The 24281-nt window shown below is 41.5% G+C and overlaps 1 protein-coding gene across 4 annotated transcripts in view; it reads right to left on the bottom strand.

Moving 5' to 3' along the window:
* The window catches only part of foxp2 (forkhead box P2), a 100282-nt gene extending 77043 nt beyond the window's left edge, over positions 1–23239 (bottom strand). Inside the window, exons 1-3 of one of the 4 annotated variants that reach the window (XM_078242634.1) lie at positions 22887–23239; positions 13956–14022; positions 13161–13226 (exon numbers count right to left, since the gene is read on the bottom strand). The gene's annotated coding sequence lies outside the window, so the exon portion shown is untranslated. The remainder of the gene's footprint in view (positions 1–13160; positions 13227–13955; positions 14023–22886) is intronic. The other 3 variants (XM_078242631.1, XM_078242635.1, XM_078242633.1) reach the window with 3 other exon arrangements.
* Positions 23240–24281: the final 1042 nt, after the last annotated feature.

Raw genomic sequence — 24281 nt, 5'->3', positions numbered from 1 at the left:
GAAACCATGTTGAAATTAAATATTTATTACAAATGAATCAAGCTGTCAAAATGCTACTTACTCCACTTTGAATTTCTGCTTGTTATTTTAGGTGGCTTCTCTTAGGCACGTAGCATGTCATGTGTGTAAACGTCTCACTCTTATCAAACATATCTCCACTATTTACTTCACGAGTTGCCAAGGAGAATGAAAGTCAAATGTTTCATTAGCAGGTGACTTTTTTTTTGTTCTTTTTTTTTACAAGTCTTCAGTAGTTCCGCTCCTTGACACATATACGTGCACTTTTGCATACACTGACTATAATTATAAATGCAATGCTTGCTATAGGGAGCTGAACTTTTCACACCTTTCAAAGCCACAAAATTGGATGGTTTTGTGGTTGTGCAGCTGCCGCTCCACGCTAATGCAAAGCGGTGTCATATGAAAAATATTCCTCTCCCCAAACCACAGGGCTGGTCATTAATGAAACACAGGCCGTGCGGTGAGGTCATACAGAGTCTAGATTTCAGCAGCCACACTTAAAAACCGCTCAGAGAGAATAGAGAAACATGAACACAAATCAGATTCCAGCTCCAAGGACAGGGAAAATAAATAAATAGAGAAAGGCACTGGCCCCTCTCACATTTTCCCCCAGCGCTCTGCAAACAACCGTCAACTGCAGCTCAGAAACAGCTCACAATGAGAGCAGACTAAACAATCTGGTCCCGGCCAAGGAAAATGCTAAGCAACTCTGCACACAGGATGTCTCACCCTAATTGCCAACTATCAAATCTCACAATGGAATCTATCCATTTGGCAAAATCTTCACAGCAAACTTGGCAATATACTTTTGCTTTTAAAAGTGTCAACTTTTGTGATGAGCAGACAGGACGAAACAGAGATGGAGAAACACAGTTGTTGAGAATTGCATTTCTATCTTGGATTTGCTGGGGTTTATTGAGCTTACAGGAAAACTAGCAATAATGTGTGCTGAGAGGGGAAAAAAACTTTGATTAGCTAAAGGTGCTAGGGGTCTTGTAACCGAGTGATTAAAATCCTCAGCATTAAGATAAACAGACTAAATAGGTCCCTTAAGACGTGCACACTCAGGAAGGAGGGAGAGCAAGGGCAAGCCCAAGTCAGCGAGCGAGAGAGACTGACAGACTGTACTGGAGGTGGGCATGGGAGCATAACTGGAGCCTTGGGACTGGTATAAGAAACAGGGTTACCAGGAGAGGGACCGGGCTTAAAACAGGAAAGTAATGGACAGTCTCCACCAGCCACCATGTGGCATTGTATTTTCCAGCCAGTCAAAGCCATGCTCGCAGAGACCCCATGACTTCAAACGCCAAAATAGCAGCACATTCATGAAACAGAACAGAACTACTGGGAATTAAAGAAGGCAAGGGGAAAAAAGAAAATGCACACACACACAAAAAAAAAGGTAGCAGGCCTCGACAGCAGATGGTAAAATTAACATTTCAACAGTTCCTTCCTTTCATGTAGGTCTCGGCAGAATCTTTTCTATTTAAAAAAAAATACAAGTAAGAGGGTCTTGGGTTTTGGTAAGATACAGTGGTGTAGAAGGCATCTGGAAAAGGGGAAGAGGAATATTGGCGTATCGCTCCTGATGGTCCACCTCAATGAAAAATTAAATAGGTCTGTTTTGCAGGTTTCCCCTCTCTGGAGTGCCCTAAGCTGTGTTATGGAAACATCATCTTGGTAATTTATACGCCAAAGAACACCTGGTGATGAAAGGAAATTAACTATTCCTCCCTTTCTTTCTCCATTTAAAACCAAGCACTTTGGCTTTGTGGTCTCTCCCTTTGAAGTTTATTTTTCCACCTTTTTTTTAATGTCCATCCATTTGGCTTATTTAGCAAGAAGTTGGCATCTATTGTAGTGTTAAGTCGTTCACAAAATGCTTGTCAGATTTCATTTTAAAGTCTTGATATACACTTCAAAAAGGTGCTATAGAGATGTTATCATAGAGAGACTGGAAGACGGAGGCATCTCTAATAAAGACCCAAACAATGGACAGCCTCTCATTTCCAACCCTGTCCAATGGAGCGTCTCAGTAGTAGCCATTAATTTGGACACAGTTCTGGCTAAATTACATGTGTTCCACCTCTGTGACATTTTAAATGCAATTAAAAGCTGGTTATGGAAGTGTGCACGGACTTCCCTGTGATGAAGGGAAATCACTGACGTGATTAACATGCAAACGAGCTCCTGCTGGCAGACTAGATTGGGGTTTGAAAACCTCAATTACTTTTGTGTGATTATCTATTTACCAGTACACAGATTTCCATTTCTCATCTCCAGCCGAGTTCCCCATGCACAAGCCTCAATTATACATGGCACACCTTTATTTATGATGCGCACGATGCTGAAATACAAGCTCTAGTTTTTTTTCACTGTGATATATTGCGTCTTTAAAGGCTGCTCATGAGACCAGACCAACACTTCCTAATGCTGAGCCATTTGCTTTGTGAGTACTTAATATGATCTTGACCCCCACCACCCTATACACCCCAATCCATCCATCCAACCTCTATTTAAACTCAGTTTAATCCCCCTCCTGTTAGACAGCGGGGAGAGTAATGGACAAAGGGCAACCATTTTTCCCTTTCAAATGAATTTAATGCTTTAGTAATTTGTATTTCTAAACTCCAAACTATAACAAACAATAAAGCCCTTTAAAATGAGAGGTAGGCATGGGCCAGTATGAGATTCTGACAGTATGATAACCTTCAGCAAAAATATCACGGTTTCACGGTATTGCAGTGACAGCTATAAATGTATTATTTTTTAAATGTCTGGGTTCCACTGAACACAATGTATTTTATTTTGAAACACACTGCACACTGGCAGGGAGAGGAATTTCTAAACTGCACTTTCTGTCCTTAAAGACTCATACCTTAGGATGAATTTTAGTGGTTTTGAAACCGTGACATTTTCAAACCTCGGTATACCTTGAAACCGGCCCACCGCCTATTGAGAGGAAGGTGTGAGACTGAAATGAACTGCAGGAACACTCCAGGCCTTATAGTTTTTATCATGTTGATGTAATTTTTAAAGCAACGCCTGGCAGCACAATGCTATTTAATTAATTTAAACTGCTGAATAGTGACAGTTTTCTAAAAGAATTACAATAAAATATACTTTGCATGTTTTAAGGAGGCAAGATTCAGAATAAAAACCCTCCAACTTTTCTTTTAAGGAAAATAAGCATCAGGCAAAAAGAATGAAAATATTCCAAAACACACAAAAAATGTATGAACTACTGTGCAGTAACTGTGCCAATGTGTACTATCTTTTTAACATTATATAAAGTGTAATGTTTTGTAAAAAAAAATAAAAAAAATTGTATAATGCATGATCATATTGTTTGTCAGTGTTCCCACATGTTTTTCAGTGCCCAGGGACAGGAAGCGAAAGAAAAGACATGCATATCTGTGGCACAGCCAGGCTTTTCACATTGTGCCCAGCATACATAAAACATGCCCTGTTGCTTCAGCTGGAGCAAAAAGGAAAACAGTGCCATCAAGTGAAATTTCTGAGGATTCCTCAAACACTTTAGCAGATAGATCTATGACCTTATCAAACTAAAGACAGGAGAAGAAGATTCTTCTTCTGTAAACTTCAATTAACAGTATTTATTCATCCAAAACAAGAGATTTTGTCTTGATCACTGATATCCAATACTTATTAAACATACCGTTTTAAATATTGTAATTCAAATGCATTCTGTAAATTTTTTCAAAAAGATATTCTTCAAACCTTTTACTTTGGATGGGAATATCAGACACATAAGCAACTCCCAATCAAGTAGGGAGATGATAAGACAAGAAATGAACATGACGCTTTGCTGACTTCATGTTCAGAATCCTGTTTAAAGTACCTCAGGAACAAAGGGAATCATTATTACTATTTGAACTCAGTTGCCAGGACTTGGCTACAACACTGGTATAAGGTTGCTAGAGTAGGTAGAGAGAAAGAAACGGCAGTAGATACAGCAAATTGAGGGAGTGAAACTGGTGGTGGCGGCTAGAATCATGAGTGAGAGCGAATAACAGAGACAGAGAGGGGTAGAGCTTAGATAATAGCAGATAATGGACAATTAACTCAGGCTAGAAGTGCCGGCTGCAGTGAACAGCAGCTTGTGGTGCAGCAAGTCCCCGATCACCACTCAGCCATATTCACATTGGGAATACAGGCGATATCAAGCTGCAGGCTACTGGGCCTCAGAGGTGTACACGCTGCATTAGCAATCTTCACAATGCCTTTAAACAATGCTTGATACCAACAAAGTGTCCCAAAGTGCAAACGCAAGCACTATGCCAATGGGAAGTCTGTGGTGCCATAACCTTGTCCATTGTTTCATGTCCTTCCACCATCAAAATAAACCCAGGAGCTGTAAATCCATTAAAAAAAAGTGACATACTGCCATTCCTGGGTGCAGACATAGACATTAGCATAATTAAACCGATATAAAAGCTAATTTCATAAATAAATGAGGGAATGTCAACACAGTGCATCACACAAACAATGCATGTGTTCATTTCAAGGGCTTCAGAAGTGTTTTAACTGTCCACCCATTCCCCTACCCCCTTCAAGCTCCATCTAAATCTATTGATCTGTGAAACACAGGGACCCAAGGGAGGCAATTCACTTAATATCATACATCTAATGATGAGATGAATAACGATTATACCATTTGGTAATTAAACGTCTTACAAACCATTTAACTGTCTGTGCGTCAGGAAGGGTCGCTGGAGGTCGCGACGATTGTTTTTCATTTCTTGCGCAGCACGAAAGCGAGGAGACACACGCAGGAGGTGGTGACAGTAGAAAACAGTGCATGACACAATGGTGAAAACACTTTGAAGGAAAAACAATTTGGAGGGAGCAAAGAAAACGGAGAAAAATAAAGCCAGACAAAGATCTTAGCTTCCCTGGATTTTTTTTCTTCTTTTTTTATATTTAGAAATCTCATTAGCTCACTTGTGCGTCCTTTACAATAAGTGAGTGAAAAAAATAACATCATATTTATTGGTGAACTGTATATACATGACAAGAGTGATGTGAAAGAAAAGGGGGGGGGTTTACGTACAGACACCTTCACTCTTTGCAAGAATGTGTCTGATCCACACGCTCTGAAAGCCAATTTACTGTCAACATCCACAACCCTAATCCTTACTTGCAGGCAATAATTACCCAACATTGCCATGTCAATGTGTTGTTGTATGGACAGGAAAAATCCAAAGGCCTGTTCAGGGCTTATTTTGTCATAACTGTAATGTATACAGTAAGTATGGGCGAGACAGGGAAGTCAGGCGAAAACGATAACGATTGAAAGGTTTTGGAGGTTACAAAACACGCACCCAGATCACTTTGTCGAACTAGCCTAATGCTTCCATCCTATCCTCAGAGGGCTAACAATACCTTTCTTTTGTATCTGGTTCGAGCACATTCACACAGCATTTACTGACAGAGGGATGTGTGTCATGCTCCTGGCTCCTTATTGAATGATAGCTAGTAAACATTGTCATTCCAAAGAGCGACAGGATTAAAGCCTGCTTTGCCCATTGAGGGGAACAGTACATGGAAAGAGAACCGGAACAATAGCCAAATGGAGGACGGTATCACAAGAGTCCAATGTCTGCCGTGATGAATATGTGGGAGATTATAACCCATTCCATCATTTCCATAATGTAAAACTCTCTTTCTTCTTCACCCGCCAACTATTCACTAAATAAATGAGAAAACTATCACTCGCGCCGAAATATTTGACAAAAGGCAGAAGGGAGGGAGACTGAGTTTTGAATGACCCCAGTGCCTTTGACAATCCAGGCGCTGTCCGGACACATTCGGAAGCAGCGGAGTGAGTAAGACCTGGTAGAGTATTTATCACCAGGCACAATGCAAATGTATTACCATGTCACCTATACCACTTTACTGCACAGAATGGAACCACGGTGAATACAAGGGAGTTTTATATAATACCAGGTGGAAATATGAATGCAGTGTCCTTTCGATGTGTGGCTTTACTGCCTCGCAAGCACTCTAACCTGAGGGATCATTCAGTGGACGCCGCTTTAAAACCCTGTAGCCACAAAGAGTCAGCCCTTGCATTTAAGCAATATGCTAACTAGCCTAGCTAATGAGTCTTTCCAACAAAACCCATTTGAATTGAACTGACTGACAACGGTTTGAAAGAACTTCTAAAAAGAAAAGTAGTATTACAGAGTTCAGAGTAAAGAGAACGTAAATGGAAGAAGTTGAAATGATCGAGACTACCTTTGGCTGTGGGTAAGTTAATAACATTTCCTAAAAGACCTTTCAACAGCTGTTAAAGCTGTCTGGTTAAGTACGGCTACAGGGAAATTAACATAGCAAAGCATTATAAAGTTACTATATACTGACTGTATGCTATGGACTGACATAAGCGACCCTTGACTGCAGGCCCTTGAATCCAACTTTTCTAGAGAGCTCCTCAAAAAACATTAAACTTGTGAAATTCCTGAGCCATAGAAAATATCTCCCCACCCTATGCTCCGCTCATACCTCAACACCACTGACTCCTTTTCAGCCATTTACTTGATGTGTGCCTGTTTATGTGGGTGTATGTGAAAGAGAGAAAGCCTCGCAAGGCTGTGTGTGTGTGTGTGTGTGTGTGTCATCTGCCCGATCACTGCAGTCTATTCCAGAGATGTCTCCCATAGTAACCTAGTTTATTTACTTTATCTACAATATAATGCTTCAGTGAACATTAGCAACTTTGAGACACAAGTTTCAATCAGTCGTCTAGCGGCGGCGTGTGCATGCTTGTGCGTGTGCTCAGCCAGGTGCAGAGAAGAGATGAACAGAGATGAACGCCTTTAAACCGAAGGACTGACAAAGAGGTCCCACAATAATACAAAATAAAAAATGGACAGCAGGGATAGCAGAAATAGAGAAGCAGGGAAGAAAGCCAGCAAAAATAAACTGCATAGGACAGCGGGGAGAAGAACTGGGAGGAAAGGTAGCGGGGGATTTAAAAAAGAAAAAAGAGAGAAGCTAAATAAAAAGCTATATTGTGGTGAGAGACAGGGAGAAAGAGTGAGGAAGAAGGACAAAGGGAATGATAGAAATAGACAAAAACAAAGTGAAAGCATGGGAGAGAGAAAGAAAAATAACGAAAGGGAGACAAGGTGCTCTCCCTGGGTAGTAGCAGGTCTTGTCCAATAAACACAGGTGAGCAGCTCGACAGACCAGGACCACCAAGCTGACTGACAGCTGAGAGCTCTCACTGACCGCCAGCTTTATGTTACATGACATGAGGAGTGCAACTCAACTGACAAAGAGAAACTGCCTGCACCTCTCAGAGTGTGGGAGGGAGACGGCTTGGCGAAAGCACACACATTACACTTGTCGCACATGCACTTGTGCACACATGGCTGTTTAAAGCAGCATCCACGCGCCATGGCCACAAAAATACCCACTCTCCCACACACTCAGACAGGAGGAAAGCCATGCTATTTCCCTTCACAGGTGAGCAGAGGAAGGAAACACCCTTGTGCTTTAGTTACTTAGTGGGAGACAGTGAGGAGTTGTAGGGTGGGGGGTAGAATGTATGCTGTGTGCCAACTGAATCTTTTCCACATGACGGGCCTCGGGCTGTTTTTGACTGCACTCTTGAGCAGCAAGAAGTCAGGTAGTGTGACCACATGATTGCCCATGAGGCAGTGTGGTGAGAGAGGAAGAAATGGGCAGAGAGAGAGGGAGTGAAAGGGAAGAGAGCGAGGGAGAAGGATCGGGGGCCAGGGACAGGACCGATGCAGCACGCATGATGAGGTGTAATCACAAACCCCATTCAGAGTGCAGTGGAGTTTGTCAACATACACACATTCACATTCCACTGTCTGTCAGCTCTATGACCCAAATCGAGCATGCTATGTGTGAGTGTGTGTGTGTGTGTGTGTGTGTGTGTGTGTGTGTGCTTTCCACACCACACACATACAGGGATGCTTTCTGCCTATTTCGTCTCCAACCAGGTAGTAACTGTGTCTGGGCTTGTGGTTTGCGGTGAGGAAGCCAGATTCCAAGCTCTTGTAGGATTTCGCTGCCGCCTGTATCCCTTTTCAGCCCGCGATCAAGTGATCATTATGAACAAAGGACTTGGCTTGTTGCCTCTGGAGTAAAAGCTTTTTCAGTAGCTGTGACCGTGTGGTTTGATTTGAAACATTTTCTTTAAAAAAGAGAGAGAGAGAGAGAGAGAGAGAGAGAGCGCTACAGTGGAGGATAGCATTATCTGAAGGAATCTTAACGTCCCACTCCAGACATGTTTTAAAGTATGTAAAAATACTCTGGTACGATTAATATTTTGTTTAACATGGTTTTCCCACCAGTCAACGCTGCCTGCGCTAGATTGACTGGTGAAATGCAGTGTGCATCAAGATGGCTCGAAAAACGGGAGAGATTCAGCCATTTCTTTAAGCCTAATGCCGGTTTCAGACAGGAGGGGGAGTGGCGCGAATCCTCGCTGCCCGTTTCCTTTTGGTGCCCATGTTAACCAATCTGCAGCGGTAGTTTTGGCGTCCTGCCTGAACCCGGCGTCAGTCAGACTCAGACTTAGATTAGGTCTCTGTTGCGCACCAAAATTGGCGACTAACAGATTTATCAGAATAGTAAGTGTAGTTAGCATCTGTTAATGGTTGTTAGCTTGTTAGCTTGCAGTGGCTGACACAGCTACGATGACAGTGTGTTTTCACTCTCTGTACTGTACCGATCACTCTGAGTTTCTTTTCCGGCATTTGCATATTAGAGACTGTTTGGCGTTTGAATCTGTGTCGTAGGAAATCTAGCTTGCGTTTAAATCTCAGATTTAAGGGAAGTGCACAGAGATCTCCCCCTCAGGAGAGGAATGTAAAAACACCTCTCTTGTGACAGACTTTGCACAGATACAAGTCAGTATATTCAAGGTCAGGCATTTTAGGGTACATAAACATAAGAAAAACATTTTTGAGCCGAGGGAATCTTTAAGAATGTTAACTGTCAAAGACAATAAAAGTGGTATTTTCATAATAATAAAAGTGTAGTTTAGACACACCTAGACACTATGTAATTAAAACAACATGCAAAGACTATATGTAAGAGTGAAACAATTTGAATGCTGTTGTCATTCTATTTAAATATGCATGACACAAAATCTCAATCCATACATAAAAGAACAGAACAAACAATCGCATTTACATTTATACAAACCTTTGTATCTGATTACTTAAAGAATGCAAGTCTTATTTCACCACAGGAAGCCAAATCGCATTGCCACAATTTCTTCTGAGGTTGATTTAGAACAAAAACACAGATGTGTTTCCTAGAAGACCATTTCTGTGGATAACGTACAGTATATGACGGTATTAACCTAATGTTTGTCATGTCACGTTTTGGAAATCAAATACTCAAATACTAAGAATTCAGCATTGATTTGTCTCAAGATCGTTCTATACACTGAAACATAGTATGCAGTCCCTGTAGGGTTAAAATAGTGTAGATATAGTTTATGTCATAATAACAATATCCCTATAAAACACTGGACTGTGAAGGGCTAACATAAACTGAGGGCTATGTGTGCAGGCTGAAAAATGAGGCTGCGTGACAGTCTGGTGATAACACACAAGTTCAATCTGTCAAGACAATCAGCATGTAGACCTTGGGAGAAGAATGTGCGACTGTGTGCGACCGATTCATTGGACACGATCACCTGCGAGTGAAGCCACTCATAATTCTTCCCACCTGAAATAAGGAGTTCAAACTAATGTCATGCTGCTCTGATGTCATGCCTGCCTCGGGTTGGGTTTCACAATAATCTCGGGCTCTTGGAGAGATGCCATCGAGTCCAGCTTCCGCACCCAAGCTTTCTCCAATTAAATTGCAGGGAAAGAATAACATGTGAAACACTCGATCCCTGCTCGTTTATAGACATGAAGTTGGTGCATGCAGTATTTGCAATCAGTCATTTCTAAAGTATCAGTCATCTCTAATATGAGGTGTACATTTACAACACTACTGGGGCCTCAGAGTATGCCGAGGCCGAGTTTTCTGAGGGGAAAAGCATCTTTTTTTCCTATTATATAGGGGTGCACGATTCAGAAAATGTCACAATTTGATTCAATATCGATTTTTAGGCTCACGATTCCATTCAAAATCGATTTATCGATTCAAAAACGATTCTCGATTCACAGTATGTAAATGTAGTTACTTTTCCCATGTGATTGCAGTAGACATACAATAAAAAAATAAAAAAATGAATATATGAATTGATTTTTTGAATTCTATGAATCGATTTTGAAAACGGTAGAACTTGAATTGCGATTTGAATATGAATAGATTTTTTTGAACACCCCTACTATTATAATTTCCCAAATCACATTCTTCTGCAAAATAGCATGACGATTTGGCATTTCAAAAACAACTGGATAAAAGAGTGGGGGAAAGCGAAATAAAGAGAGAACAGCATAGGCAGCCAAGAGGATCAATAGACTCATTGAGCCTCTTTATTTTCTCCTCAAGAAATGACGGCAATTCTTATTCTGATCCTCCTCACCTCCCCTCCATTCTCATGGCAACTGTGCACTCTGGACAAACACTCTACATGTAATCTCTTTTCTTCACTCCTCACCGTCTGCCCTGCATCGCCACATCCACTATTGTTTTTGTATTCTGTCCGTCAGTCATTTCTCTTTAACATAAGACCTGTGCGAGATAAATACCTGACACCTGTCAAGAAAAGATATAGTATAGAGAAAGAATCTGAAATGTTCATATGGACTAGGAATCCGGACTGAATTCAGCCTTGTTATGCTTATATTTTCCAATGTGTGATGGGTTTCATATGAGGCGTTCTTCTCACCAGCAAAGAACCGGAGGAAAAAAGCTGGGAATATACATTCCAGGTGGGAAAAATATTTCCTCTGCGGAAATAATGTAAGTACAATTGTGGAGTCTATTTAAAAACAGGACAGCTCTTAATCCCAGAGATCAGCAAAGGGCAGGACATCATTGGTCCAATCCATTTTTGCTCCAATTTGCTCACAGCGTGGCACTATCAGACCCCAAACCGAACCTTATTAAATCGAAATATGGAAACTTGGGGAACTTTCAAAACTTCCAACTTCTCTCCCTCCCCCTTGCCTAAGTGTGAAGACAAAACAGTGGACCATAGAGAGAAGCGTGCATGAAGAACGGCAGCAGATCCTTGGGAATGAGAGCAAAAGAAGGGAGAGTAAACCTTTGATGAGTAAGACTTTTTTTGTTAAGCGAGGGGGCTTAACTTTAAAATATTCTGGGTGGCAGTGAATGGGGGATTGACCAATGGCCCTGATCTCAACCACACACTGGGGCACTGGGGTTAATGGTGGATAAAGATTAGAAAAAAAGGGGGTTGCTTTGCCTGATCTCCATCCACCCCCACACTCCACCCCGCAGTTTTCACCTTCTCCAGCAATCCCAAATCAGCTAGACAATGGAGGCTGGCAATGGGGAATGATCCAAGTCCCTTTGATTTCTGCCTCTACCCCCTCGACTGCTCCGAGTGCCCAGGGTAAAGATCCGTGGAGGTTCCCCCTGTTTGCCCACTCACAGGGACGACAGTTAGCAGGCTCAGAGAAACCATTTGAGGATTGGAAGTGGAATGACAAGAGGTCTCTGATCTATGACAAGAAATCAATTTCGAACTGGAAATGTGAGCAGAGGGCTATTCAGTCCGAACTGCGGCTTCTTTAAAGCAGTCAAAGATATATTTAATTGCTGTAGATTTTTATATATGTCTACATTGGAAGTACGGCTTGCACTGTTGGGGCAATTACACTTTTTTGCAATGATTAGAAGGACTTTTTTAGGCCAGCAGATATGCAGTAAGAGTTCATCTTTGAAGATTTAACTGAATACTACACAAATTAAGAACTAATATTTAAATCTCTTTTAGGCTGAAAAGGAAATCTAGACTCTGCTTTACTCTGAAAAGATAGGACTCTTGGGGAGGTGGACTTGGTTCTGCAGCCAAGCCACCCAGCATCTTCACGCCTGCCAGTACGCTTTAATCAAATCTGTGTCTCAAAAGGTGCTTCTTCACGAGAAGTGCACTTTGATAAATATATTTCACACCTTAAGTTGGGGGTACAATATGTAAATAAACCTATGGCCTGATTCAAAGCAAATGGACAGCAATTTCCAGCTTTAAACCAAAAAGTACATTTCACTTTGATTTTGTATATTTAGACATTGATTGTTGAGTGACAGCACATGGAACATACCTGTAGCAAATTATTCCATTCAAACATTGACAAGCATACACGCACGCACGCACGCACACACAAAGACATACTTTGAAACCAAAAAAATTAAAAATTGTATTGTGTTTCTTCTCACCATCCCTACCTGGAAGTGTTTGGAAATGTGTGTGTGTGTGTGTGTGTGTGTGTGTGTGTGTGTGTGTGTGTGTGTGTGTGTGTGTGTGTGTGTGTATGTGTGTGTACGCGCACTCGTGCGGCACGGATGCATGAGTATATACGAGAGATCTAATCAATAGAATGGCCACATTAGTCATGATGGCGACACAATTGGCGATTCCCATTACGTGACCTGAGATTCCTCACACTCATTTGTGGACTGACCTGGTGACAAACACCATCTTGTATCATTAGCTTGGAAAATGGAGCCATCGTTGACCATGACCAAGTTTTGCAGAACTACAATAACGCAGGATCAATTAAAGAGTTTTTAATATTAGCTGATTAACAGATAATATTTGATATCACCCATATATTTCACTCATTTCACTCATGTGTATTATTTAATGCTCAGCTAAAACAACATTGTGCTTGAGAAATGCATACAAATATCTGTCTTAGCATTTGAAATAAGTTACTACGGGAAATGTGCGCAAATCACCCACATCCCAACAACATTTTAAATGATGATCGCCTTCTCAATGAAGTTGGGTCCACGTACTAACAGGTACACTTTTCTCATACCTGGCTGTGCTATTTTGTCATTTCAGCACCCAGGATTGTGTTACTCTGAAGCCAAACCTCACTAACAGGTATGACTGATGTGGCTCATTACAGTGGACACATCTATCTGGGGAAAAACACAATACCAGGCATGCAAGGACAGTATAAACTGCTATCACTTACCACTTTGGACTTTACAGTGTGTGTCGTCTGCTTTTTTCTACGGGCGCAGAGTGTGCATATTTCATCCTAAAAAGAAAAGAGGGGAAAATAGATGTTCGGACTAACAAATATGAGCAGTACATTGAACAAAGTTGTAGCTCTGCCTTCTAGTTTCTGTATAGCTAGTATAGAGTACATACCAGGTACACTAACATCAGGTTAGAGCTAATATAACCCTGTTCAGTTAATTCGGTTCTGCTAGGCTACAAATCTCAACCAACAAAGTAAATAATTTTTTTTTTTTTTAAAACTGATATCCAAGCTTGCCCACATTTGTCGGCCATAATGCATATCATAACTTCTAAGCCAGAGTAGATTGAAAATCCTTGGGGTGTGAAAACCAAACAGGCACAACTGAAAGGTTGCCCAGTGGAGGGGGAGTTCTATCAAGGTGGACGAGATGAAGATTTGTTACATTTGAGGAGGGGGGTGGGGCCCCCTTGACCTCCAATAGCCACTACAATCACCCAAACACAGTAGGGCTAACAATACTGTAACACCACAACCAATAGACACAGTTGGGGTCTTAATACAAAAAAAAGAAAAAAAATAGTTTAGTTTTATTAAAACAAAAAAGGACATGCCTTAGAAGAGTTTTATTCGGAAAGAAGAATGATCTTGAGAATACACTGCAGGTTACTGTTCATTCAGTTCAACACCAATCCTTGAAAATACATTGTTAATGCTACTCTAATCTTAACAAGGTTAAGGATTCTTTGACAGGTGGACATGAATGGACCATGTTCAAATACTCACCCTAGGGGAGAGAACTTGCGGTTGTTGTCCGTCACAGGAGTGGAAGGAGTCCAGCGATGTCAGCTATCTGAGATAAGACAAAACAGCAAAGGATAACATTAGTCCAAAAGCTATTCATGAAAGGCTGATCTTTTTCATGTTTCCTAGGTACATTCAGTACTGGTGTGGACATGTGTGGGCTAGATGGTGTCTTGCATAACCATTGTCTGTACAGCTTGTAGGTGAAGCAATAAACTTTGGAACAACAAAGTGCACCTGGATTTTGCAATGAAGCACGAGAGCTTATATATATATATATATATATATATATATATATATATATATATATATGTGTGTGTGTGTGTGTGTGTGTGTGATGGGGGGGCGCATTGAGAGAGTGAGGAGTGTGTGTGTGTGTGTGTGTGTGTGTGTGATGGGGGGGCGCGCGCACACACACACACACACACACACACACACACACACACACTCCTCACTCTCTCAAGTTAAAAGGTGCAGTGCCTGGAAGGCTCAAGCTCTTAACGCCAAGTAAATCACACTATTAAACTGACACGATTGATTTCTCATGTAGGTCCATTTAGCTGTCTACATCTAAGTACACATGCTATGCATCGCTATAATTTAGAGACCATTAGTATTGATGATTTTGTGTGTTAATCACACAACTGCAGCAGGAGTATACAATACCACAACTGCAGCTAAAGATTGCTCTGGACATTTTTACTGCACACACCCCACTTTTAGAGAAATAGGAAAAATATTTTGAATTCTCCTCATTGAGGAGCGTTGTGGGGGCAAATTTCTGCTGCCAGGGGCATGAGGGGCACAAAATGGCCTGGACGTTCCTCTCCAAGACTCCCCCAACCCCCCACCCCCTCCCCCCTTCCCTTTATTCTCCCAGAATTCCAATGACCCCTACAGGCAACCAACGATTGCTGAATCCTAAGGAATGTGCTCTCTGAACTGTACGAAAAGCCCTCAGCTCAAAGAGCACAGCTGAAAAAAAAAACATGCCAACTGCTTTAATTTTTCACTGTTTTGAGTTTGTGAAAAATGTTGAGGTAAGAGGGTCCGAGGTGGGGGTGGGCACCAACCACTGCATTGTATGTTGAAAAGGTTTGACAAGTTTAGGATCATATAGAATCCCAATTAATTGGAGCATTTGAGAACTAAAGCTGTCAACCTGACAGTGAAGTAAAGAAAACCGAGAGTTTTAAATGTAATTTAGATATAAATTTTTTTTTTCCCAAGTTAACGCCCCTTTACTTAAAATGATTTGCTGCTAAGTATATTTCACTATCACAACACCTCTAGGCTGTGCAGATGTCATATTTTATTCACTGGAAAAGCATTAGGAATGCTATTAGTCTGTATGACCTCCAATTCGTGGGGATTTACAAATACCACACGTATCTTTATGCCAAATACAAAACCACTGGTAAATTCTATCAACTTATAAATATGGCAAATGCATTCAAGTATTTATGAAGGCCTAATAATGCTATAGGCTGATATTTACATAAAGCGCTCGTGCACTAAGTCAAGATAAACTATTTAAGACCCGGACCACAAATACTTCCACACTGCAGAAAAAGGAGGGTCCTGCGATGAAAGAGGACATTATGCTAACAAGTCAGATTACTGTACACAATAACTTTATCTTAAAAGTAAATACCATCCTCGGTGTTGGAAAAGGGGGGGGTTAGGGGGGCATTATGGAAAGTCACTGGCAATATTTCTTTGGGGACCAAATGCTCCTTATCAGTGTTAGTCGAGCAATTCAGGCCCGCCCGAAGAAAGATGAGTCTTCAAGCTCATTCTATTCATGGTCAGACGTGTAATTACCCTCCGCTCACAGTCTAGACGTAACCGCTTTCACAGTATTTAAGACCCCCTATGCAACGCGCGGACGCCAGCTCCTACCACCAAGCCCTGCACGTTAAATCTGTGGGCAGATAAATTAGTGAAGAATGCAATAAAATAGACACAATGAGAGGAACTTTATCCTCCCCGCTGCTAAATGAGATTTCTTTGAAATGCAGATCAGTGGCTCTAGATTAGTGAATTTTAGCTGCTGTCAACATCATAACAAAATACAAATGCGATTGTTCACTGGTGCCTTATCTCCTTGCTTCCATCTGTTGGCTGGTTATTTACTCCCCCCTGATTTACTATGCAGATCTAAATAAGTCGCATCAAAAGGAGGGCTTACAGCACAATGCCTTCTTAAGCTTCTACATCAAGGTATTTGAAAAACCGGTAGTCACATGAAAAGGCTGCCCATCAAAGGCACATCTCTAATGAACTCTCCCGTATCAGAGGGGGCTTGTGGGGCCTGGCTTTAATGCCGTCTGTGTGGTGAGAGAGGAGCAGAACTACAAATCAGACCCACCAAGCCATGGTAGAGAAGGGAGGAGGAAGATAGAGAGGGGGAGAAAAGACAGGAGAGGGAGGAGGATGAAGGCCTAAATTATCAGATGAGATTAACTCAGCACCGGTACTAGTCCTAGGTCTTTCCATCCATCCATCTAAGTCTTTGGTCTAGGCTGAGGAAGGCACTCAGGAAAAGACAACAATAGCACTAGATTAGAACAAGTAACAATGGATTAGACTGGACTCGGCCACAGGTCAGTTATACTGGACAACTAGAAAAGAAGACCAAACTGAGCAAAAATTCAACATGTAATTTTAAACTTTAAGCAACCACTTGACAAAGTCAATCTAAATGCAGTGTCCCTAGGGCTTTTTATACAACTGGACTGCAGGCAAATCAAAGAATAGTAATCAATATCTGTTCAAAAATGACAAACCAATCCAGTTCTCAGAGGGAGAGTCTTGGACTGACTGTCAAAAACAGGAAAGAAAAGCATACAAAAGCATACTCTGCTGTCCCCCCTTCTCATTCTCCCCAGGTCTGCAAACAGCTTTGGTAATCTTGAACAGAGCTTTTGCATTACGCTCCTGCAATAACCTTTAATTTCATGGTGTATTTGTTGCATTCAGAGCACAGGCCGGATTACAACCGACAATCTTCAGACTTATACAGCGCAAATAAACTGCATGGAGAGATCATGATCTTACCCCCCACCCACCCACTGCCACCATCCTGCTTTGTAGCTGTGTGCCTGTATGAAGGGGAGACCCCCACCAACAAGCATGCAGTTTACCAGTGAACAATTAGCCCCAGAGCAAGAGCAGGCCCGGCAATGGCACATGTGGTTAAGAGGCGAGCGCTGCGGGAGAGCACCAGATGATGAAGGGATGAGAATGGGAGGAGGAGGACACGCGTATGCCAGTTTTGGGCTACTGGGCATGCCTTTCGTCATTCACTTCCAGCTAGTGAAGACAAAGACAGATAATGAGGTATCTTCTTCAATTCCAAGACAAGTTTGAGTCAGAAATTTAGGAACCAATCCAGATTGAGATGTAATGTGAAGGCATCCGATGGCTGAGTTGCTTTCCTAAAGAAAGCCAACATCTCGTCCCTCCCCTCACCCCGCCTCGAGCATCTTTCTGCTGTGTAGCCTGCCAATTGGGCCCAGTGCCAGTCGCATTTGCAACCACAAGGGACCCATGTCTTTTTGCCTTGCCTAATGAAATGACAAAACAACAGATTTGCATATGCAGAAACAGGTGTTGTAACAGGTTTGACTCCTCTTGACCCAAGCCGTGTTAAAGAGAGAAAATGCAAAGAGAAAAAAAACATGCATGAAAAAAACAAAAAATAAAGTTTATGACCAACAGCTGCCCGGAGGTATTTAGGCTCTAATGGGCACTCAAGTCTGCACCATCTGCCCTGCTGCTTGCCAGAAGTGACAATCTAAATTAAAAACCACTCATCAAATATCATAAAAATAAACCATTGTTTTGCTGCCTCCATATGTTGTGGCCATTTTATTTCGTTCTCAGAGAGTAGCAATGGAGGCTGAGCTTCGAGGCCTATAGCTGTGATCCAGGGAAAATCCAGAGAGCCGCACAGTAGCCTGTAATTACCCTCCTACCGATCCGCTGTCTTCAGACCAGAGCCCTGCGTCATCCTACACATTATCCAAGTCCATCCTCTCCACATTACAGAGTAGAAAACCTAACAGCGCCAATGTGGTGAAAACACGGTCATTGTTTAGAGTAGGATTAGGGGTTGCCATCCAAGAGCACAAGCTGGGTGTTCAGATGGTGAAAGGAGATTAAATCACTAAACTGTACTTGCTTGTCACTAGATAACTGCTAATATGTTCTATGCAATTGTGTATTCACCATGCCAGAAAGAAACATTGTGTTGGAGCGTGTGTTGCCGTGAAACGACGAACACTAACAGCAATGCATCTCTGAAAATGTCAAACGACTCTCCTCCATGTTTTTGACCAAATTGTGTCCTGGCCCAAAGGGCTCGACTGGAAACATTCCTTTTGTCCTTTACTGAAAGACACAGCTACTGTACAACACCCCTGCCCGCCAAACCCACTCAACACTGCCGCCACCACCACCCAACCCCCCACTTCCATTTTTCCTACTGTTTTTATTTAGACGAGGGAGACAGAAGGAACAAACCTGAGACAGTCGTGACCCTGCGCGAGTGTTGTAACTTGGTCTAGAGCGACGCCGGCAGAAGGCAGCACCATATGCCCTCAGCCTCGAGCTGGATGCTCTTTCTGCAGCCTAATGTGCCTGTCAAAAACTGTTACTGTCACAACCCCCCCCCACTTCCCCCATGTTTTTTTCCCTCTCACAAAATGTTTGAAATAAACATTTTCTCCTTCTTTCTCTCTGGGTAAAGAGGAAAGGTCCTTGGAAAGGTAATAATAACACACTAACTGTTAAGTATTTATGTATCTGTATCCTGGTCAGAAACACAAATAATCTATGGCTAAAGCTCAGCTATATTAGCCATGCATACATTAAAAAACTAATCCATTTTTTTCAGATCATTACCCTCTGGTTGTCAGACATTTATTAGGTTGGAATTGACCCAAAGAAGTGTAACTTTGTTTTTCCTCATTTTACTTATTACGTATTGTAAAATGTGCAGCATACAGTATCTATCACACCTACCACTAACAATACAATGATGTTGTCATTACTAAAAGATGCCAGAGATGTCTTAATAAAGGCCCTTTGAACAATGGTTGAGTTAGCTACCACTGTTGAGTTAGCCTACGGTGCTGTCTCACATGAGGTTTGACTGTTTACGAGTGACAGGCTGAAGGCTGAATGCATTCTCAGCAACAGTGACCTTGCCTTTTACCATGAGTGACCCTCTATCTTTAATTCAGGGCAAGACCCCAAAACCAACACATTTTTTCACACCAGGACATTGTCCATCTGACCGTGACTTGAATAAGCGCTGCCATGCCTTCACACCACACTGACCAGCAAGTAAACATGCACATCTTAACTCAACAAGGAACAAGGAAAAACTGAGGGCAGTTAAAAAAAAAAAAATAAATAAAAAACCTAGCAAAGGTCTGTGGCTTTTGCTGGTGTACTGTGATTCAAATAAGTTTATTAGACAAACAGACTGACAAGTCAGTTAGTGTTGCAGGCCAAGCTTATTATGGCAGCTTGGAGTGTCTGCTCAACAGGAGACTATTAAACTACAAGGTCACCGTCAAGACTATGGTGCCAAGAGGTGAACTCTAAACCTTATGAAAAGGCATAAATTATCCTACATAGCTTTAAAGAAATATTGTGTAAGCAAACCAAACGTTTGTTTTAGAACTTAACATGCATGTCCTTTTCCATTTCAGAATCCGACACACTGCGAGGTTATACACACACCAGCCAAAAGCTACACTTTTTGTGGCTTTACAATCCTTGGAGGGAGGTATGATGACGTAAGATATGATATTTGGAAAACAATCTTTGCGAGATATTTTGACACTTGATTGTTTTGGTCTAAGTAAATATGTAACCGCAGTCTTTTTGAACTTGGCCAAGCAAACATGAAACCCATAAAAGTAAACTCAAACAAATTCTACATGTGACTATGAACTGAGATGAAACAAATGGCTAGTCACGGACTCTTTCCTCAGATAGGAACTATCTCACCCTTGTGTGGGCAGCCTGCAATCTCTTTTTCTAATCCTCATCCCCTGACCCCACCCTGCACAGCTTTCTCCGGCCAAAGAGTCACAACGTTTCTCCCTCACAACAGTGTCGAGTCAGGCTTAAGAAGTGACCTAGAGCGTAACTAAAAAAGTCTGAGCTGTCTCAAGACTCTCAGTAACTGTGGCACACAAAACATCATTACTGTGATGTGGATAATTACAGTGCAAAAGGGTGGCCTCTTAAGCATGTAATACACTCTTTTATCTTAAGAAGTCAATCTCTCCCAAGCTGACAGCTTGCAGTATATGATCCTGGTAAACAAATACTTTTGCGTGGCACAAAAGTGCCATTAAAGGCCAAAACTGTCAACACAAATTCCATTCTTACAGGAGAGGGGGGAGGGAACCAAAGTGGGTGGGAGGGGGAGAAGGAGAGGGTGGGGGGGGGGACTTGATCACTTCTGGTTGCTTTAACTTGCATGGAGGTTGTCATGGAAACATTTCTATTAGGTTAACCGGGATAAAACCTGAGCTTTTGCCATTTAATTGCCTTTAAGCTGAGTAACAGGACCAAGTTAGCTATATATGAAAGCACACTGTGTACATGGATGGATGAGCTCAGTGAGATGGTTAGAAAAATGAAGCTGGTGCACCACTCCCTTTACATTTTTCGTACCCATTTTCCCCCCAAATTCAGCAACACCTCAAGGGTTGAGCGAGCAGTCTGTTTCATTACAGAGGTGTTGGGGGATGGGTGCAATTCAAAAGCTAATCTTAAAGTGTTTCACTGCCTAAAAAGTACTCTGACTCAAAACAGTATTGATGTGATCTGTGCAGAAAATCCACTTTCTGGACATTTGGATTTGATTCTAAATCTGCCAGTTTGCATGTTGCCTGTATTGTCAGATTGAGCAGTTTCTGCATTCACAGTAAATGCACACACAGTTTGCATAGGACTCTCAGATTTCAAAAACAAATTGCAAAGCATTTTCTACATCAGCTCAGCTGGAAGCAACAATTTCCGTACTTAAGATAAAACCACGCATCAACCAGTGTTCATTGAGCTAAAAGCTGAATCTTAACATTGATAAATGATTGAAACGTATGACAGGGTATACACATTAATCCTGTGGAGGACATTCGTTTTCCTATTACCATAATGTAGAGCACGACCGCCCGATGATAAATGCAGCAATCAAAAAATGGACGCAGAGTAAGGAGAGTCGGGGTAATAAGTGCACTGCTCCCAACAACGGTCAGTGTTGGAGGGAGACTAATGGCAAGTCTCTCTCAATCTCTCCCACTGCCTTGGGAGAAAAAAATGCATCCTGTTTTACAAAATCAAGTGGCCTTACTTACTGCACACACCACCCCGACAACAAGTAAACAAGAGAGTAGGGACTGATTTAAACATGCTTTAAGAAATGATTACAGGGGCACTTCAACAAAGGGGTTGATTGTGCACTGTCGATGCCATATTTCACAAGGGGCATTTATTGCCGCCTGGCCTTTGAAGAGTGAGAGCTGCTGAGTGAGGGGGGGAACTGGCCCACACCTGCATAACTGAGGAGGGAACACCTGTGCACCCTGCGGCTCAAACAAGGAGGGTCGATGCAGCTAATCCAGGGGTGAAAGCTGATCAGAGGACAGGCCCGAAGAGTTCAGCAGCTCCCACTACCTCTTAGTCTCTCTTTAACCAAAAGATTACATGTATTGATTTTTGGGCCACAGTGATTTGCAAGAGAACAGTGGCAAGACACAGAGAGTGAAATAGAGGAACTCAGCAGAAGCTTTTACTGTTTCGCTTAATTAGAATTTTAGATCAGTCATCATGAATTCTGATATGCTACCAGCATCCCTGTTTGTTTCTGGACAAAAAAAGATGGAATATAAAAATGGAGCAAGCAAGCACGGTAAGGTGTTGACTGCTGATAATCATAGATATCGATCATGCAGATAAAGCATTGATAATTATAAACAACTGCAGCCTATGCTCTGAATCTAATTGCATTTCATTTTTAGTGTTTGAGCTAAAGAAACTGTGACAATGCTATTTTAAAAACATGGATGAAAAAAAAAAATGCTTTTAAATCTATATGCAACCCTTATGTCACACATGGAAATACCATGGCAACAACACCAAAGGAATTTTAAGAACTGCAGTAATCCTTGCCTATTTGATAAATAAGAAAAGTAAGATGTCATGTCGATTTAATATGTGATATACATATAACAAGTTGTATGTAACATAATTTATCCACCGTTTACATATGTTTGTACTAATTTAGCAATAACCAATACATTACAGCAAACACTAAATAGGCAGTAAAGTGACTTTTAATGACATTTAATGGAGATATAATCTGACATTAGATGTTGTTAAAGACGCGTTTAGATCAAATAAAACTAACAGGGCAGTTATCAATAATATTACCGAATTCAGCACATTTCTGAACAGATTACCTTTTACAATACGTCTTTAGATATGCCATTTATCACTTGGTGGTTAATAAAAATGGTTTATGGGCTACAATTTGGAAGCCGCGTTTATACATTGAATTAGGCTAAAGGTTAAAAAAAAAATGCAGATAGGAAACAATAAGTGGGCTTTTCAAAAGTCAGTGTTCAGCGTTCAGAGCAGGCAAAGCTTGGACAGTGCTGTCTGAAGGTCCAACATGAAAAAGCCGAACTAAAATATAGGTGAAATATGTTAACAGCTGCTCGCTAATTAAAAAGCACGACAAAAGTCCACGCGCAACGAGTAAATAATAATGTTGCAAGTTAAGCGCTAGATAACACAGAACAAACTTGTGGCCGGCGGTCCACTTCCTAATTCAAAAAGTCAAAGAGTGCGGAGAGAAATAGGCTAACCACAAGAAGACAAACTTACCACAAAAAAAAGGCAGGTATATTCTCCTCGCGGTAAAGTCAAAGGGACACACCAGGTGAGAAGTCGTCGTCCTCTATGTTTGCAGAGATCTTCACACGTGACTGTACAAGTTCACCATAACGCAGGGAAAATGAACAACAAGCTGCAGAGTAAATAAAAAGCTCAATATTCCTCCGCTGGGCACCGCTGTCGGAGACACACACACTCTCTCCTGCTGTCTCCCGTCAACGCCGCTGTTATTACTAATGCAACAGAGGGAAAAGCAGTACACTGAGTCCTGTTTGAATGACGCGCAATGCGAGGAAGACGCGGCTTGTTTTTTTTTCGTTACGATTCAAACACACACATCAAGCTGTATCGCAGCAAGCAAGTATATTTGGGACTAGAAACCCCCCCAGGGGAGGCACTTGCTTGTGCGCGGAGGTGTGTTGTTATTTTTGGGCGTACTGCGACCCCGTGTGACGTCAGGGCCACCTGCTAAGTAAACACAAAAGTAATTTGAAAAGTTTGTTTCTCCTTTTTCAAACGTTTCACGGTCTGGTTGCCTGTTTCTCTAAGCGGCCGCTTTTATCAGAGGGCTGAGAGTAGTGTGTTAAGGAAGCTTCTAGTAGGATAGGGTAATGCATTGTTGTTGGGGAGTGAACCGGTAACCTTCCAGTAACGGGACGGTCCTTACAACCAAAAGATAAGTTGCTGTATCTGAGAAACGTGTGTTCATATGAATGAGATCACCAAGAAGTCGCTTTAATGCAAAGACATCCGCAAGTGGGAACTACATGAGAAAAGAATCACTATATAAATATTACCGTAGTGTTCCTGCAATTTTTTTCAACAAGAACTTTTCCTTTTTCTGTGATATCCTTCTCCATGGCGACCACACAGTGACCGACATCAAACGACACTGTTTTCCTTTCTAATCTTTAACATTTTTTTTTTTATATATATATATATATAGGAAGTTGTGCGTTTTCCCCGTCATATTTGTTTAGTAAACTACGTCGCTCACATGCTATTAAGACTATTATAATTCTGCAAAAAAAGAAATATGTAATCACTGTTGTGAAAATGAATCCCGACGAAGTAGGCTACATCGATGCAAAATGAAGATAAAATGTGAGATTGTGTAAACCAGGAAACAGCATGGACAGCTTCAGTATCCTTCAAGTCCGGATTTAAACTGTAGCCTACGTTCAGCCTCACTAATGGCATTTTTGGCTACACATTTTAAACCAGCTTTCATTTTTAAATACATTTTAGATACACCTTATTAGTTCAATCAGTTTGCAGAGGGGAAAAAAAAGACTTAATGATCGTCTGGAAGTGATATAGTAAAACGATGGGTAATCAATAATGGTAAATATCTTACAAATTGTTGTTATTACATGCAATTAGGCC

The sequence above is a fragment of the Sander vitreus genome, chromosome 23 (genome assembly GCF_031162955.1).
Source record: "Sander vitreus isolate 19-12246 chromosome 23, sanVit1, whole genome shotgun sequence".
NCBI classification, from domain to species: Eukaryota; Metazoa; Chordata; class Actinopteri; order Perciformes; family Percidae; genus Sander; species Sander vitreus.
Note: the sequence above shows the minus strand (reverse complement) of the source record. Positions and strands in the feature narration are given on the sequence as shown.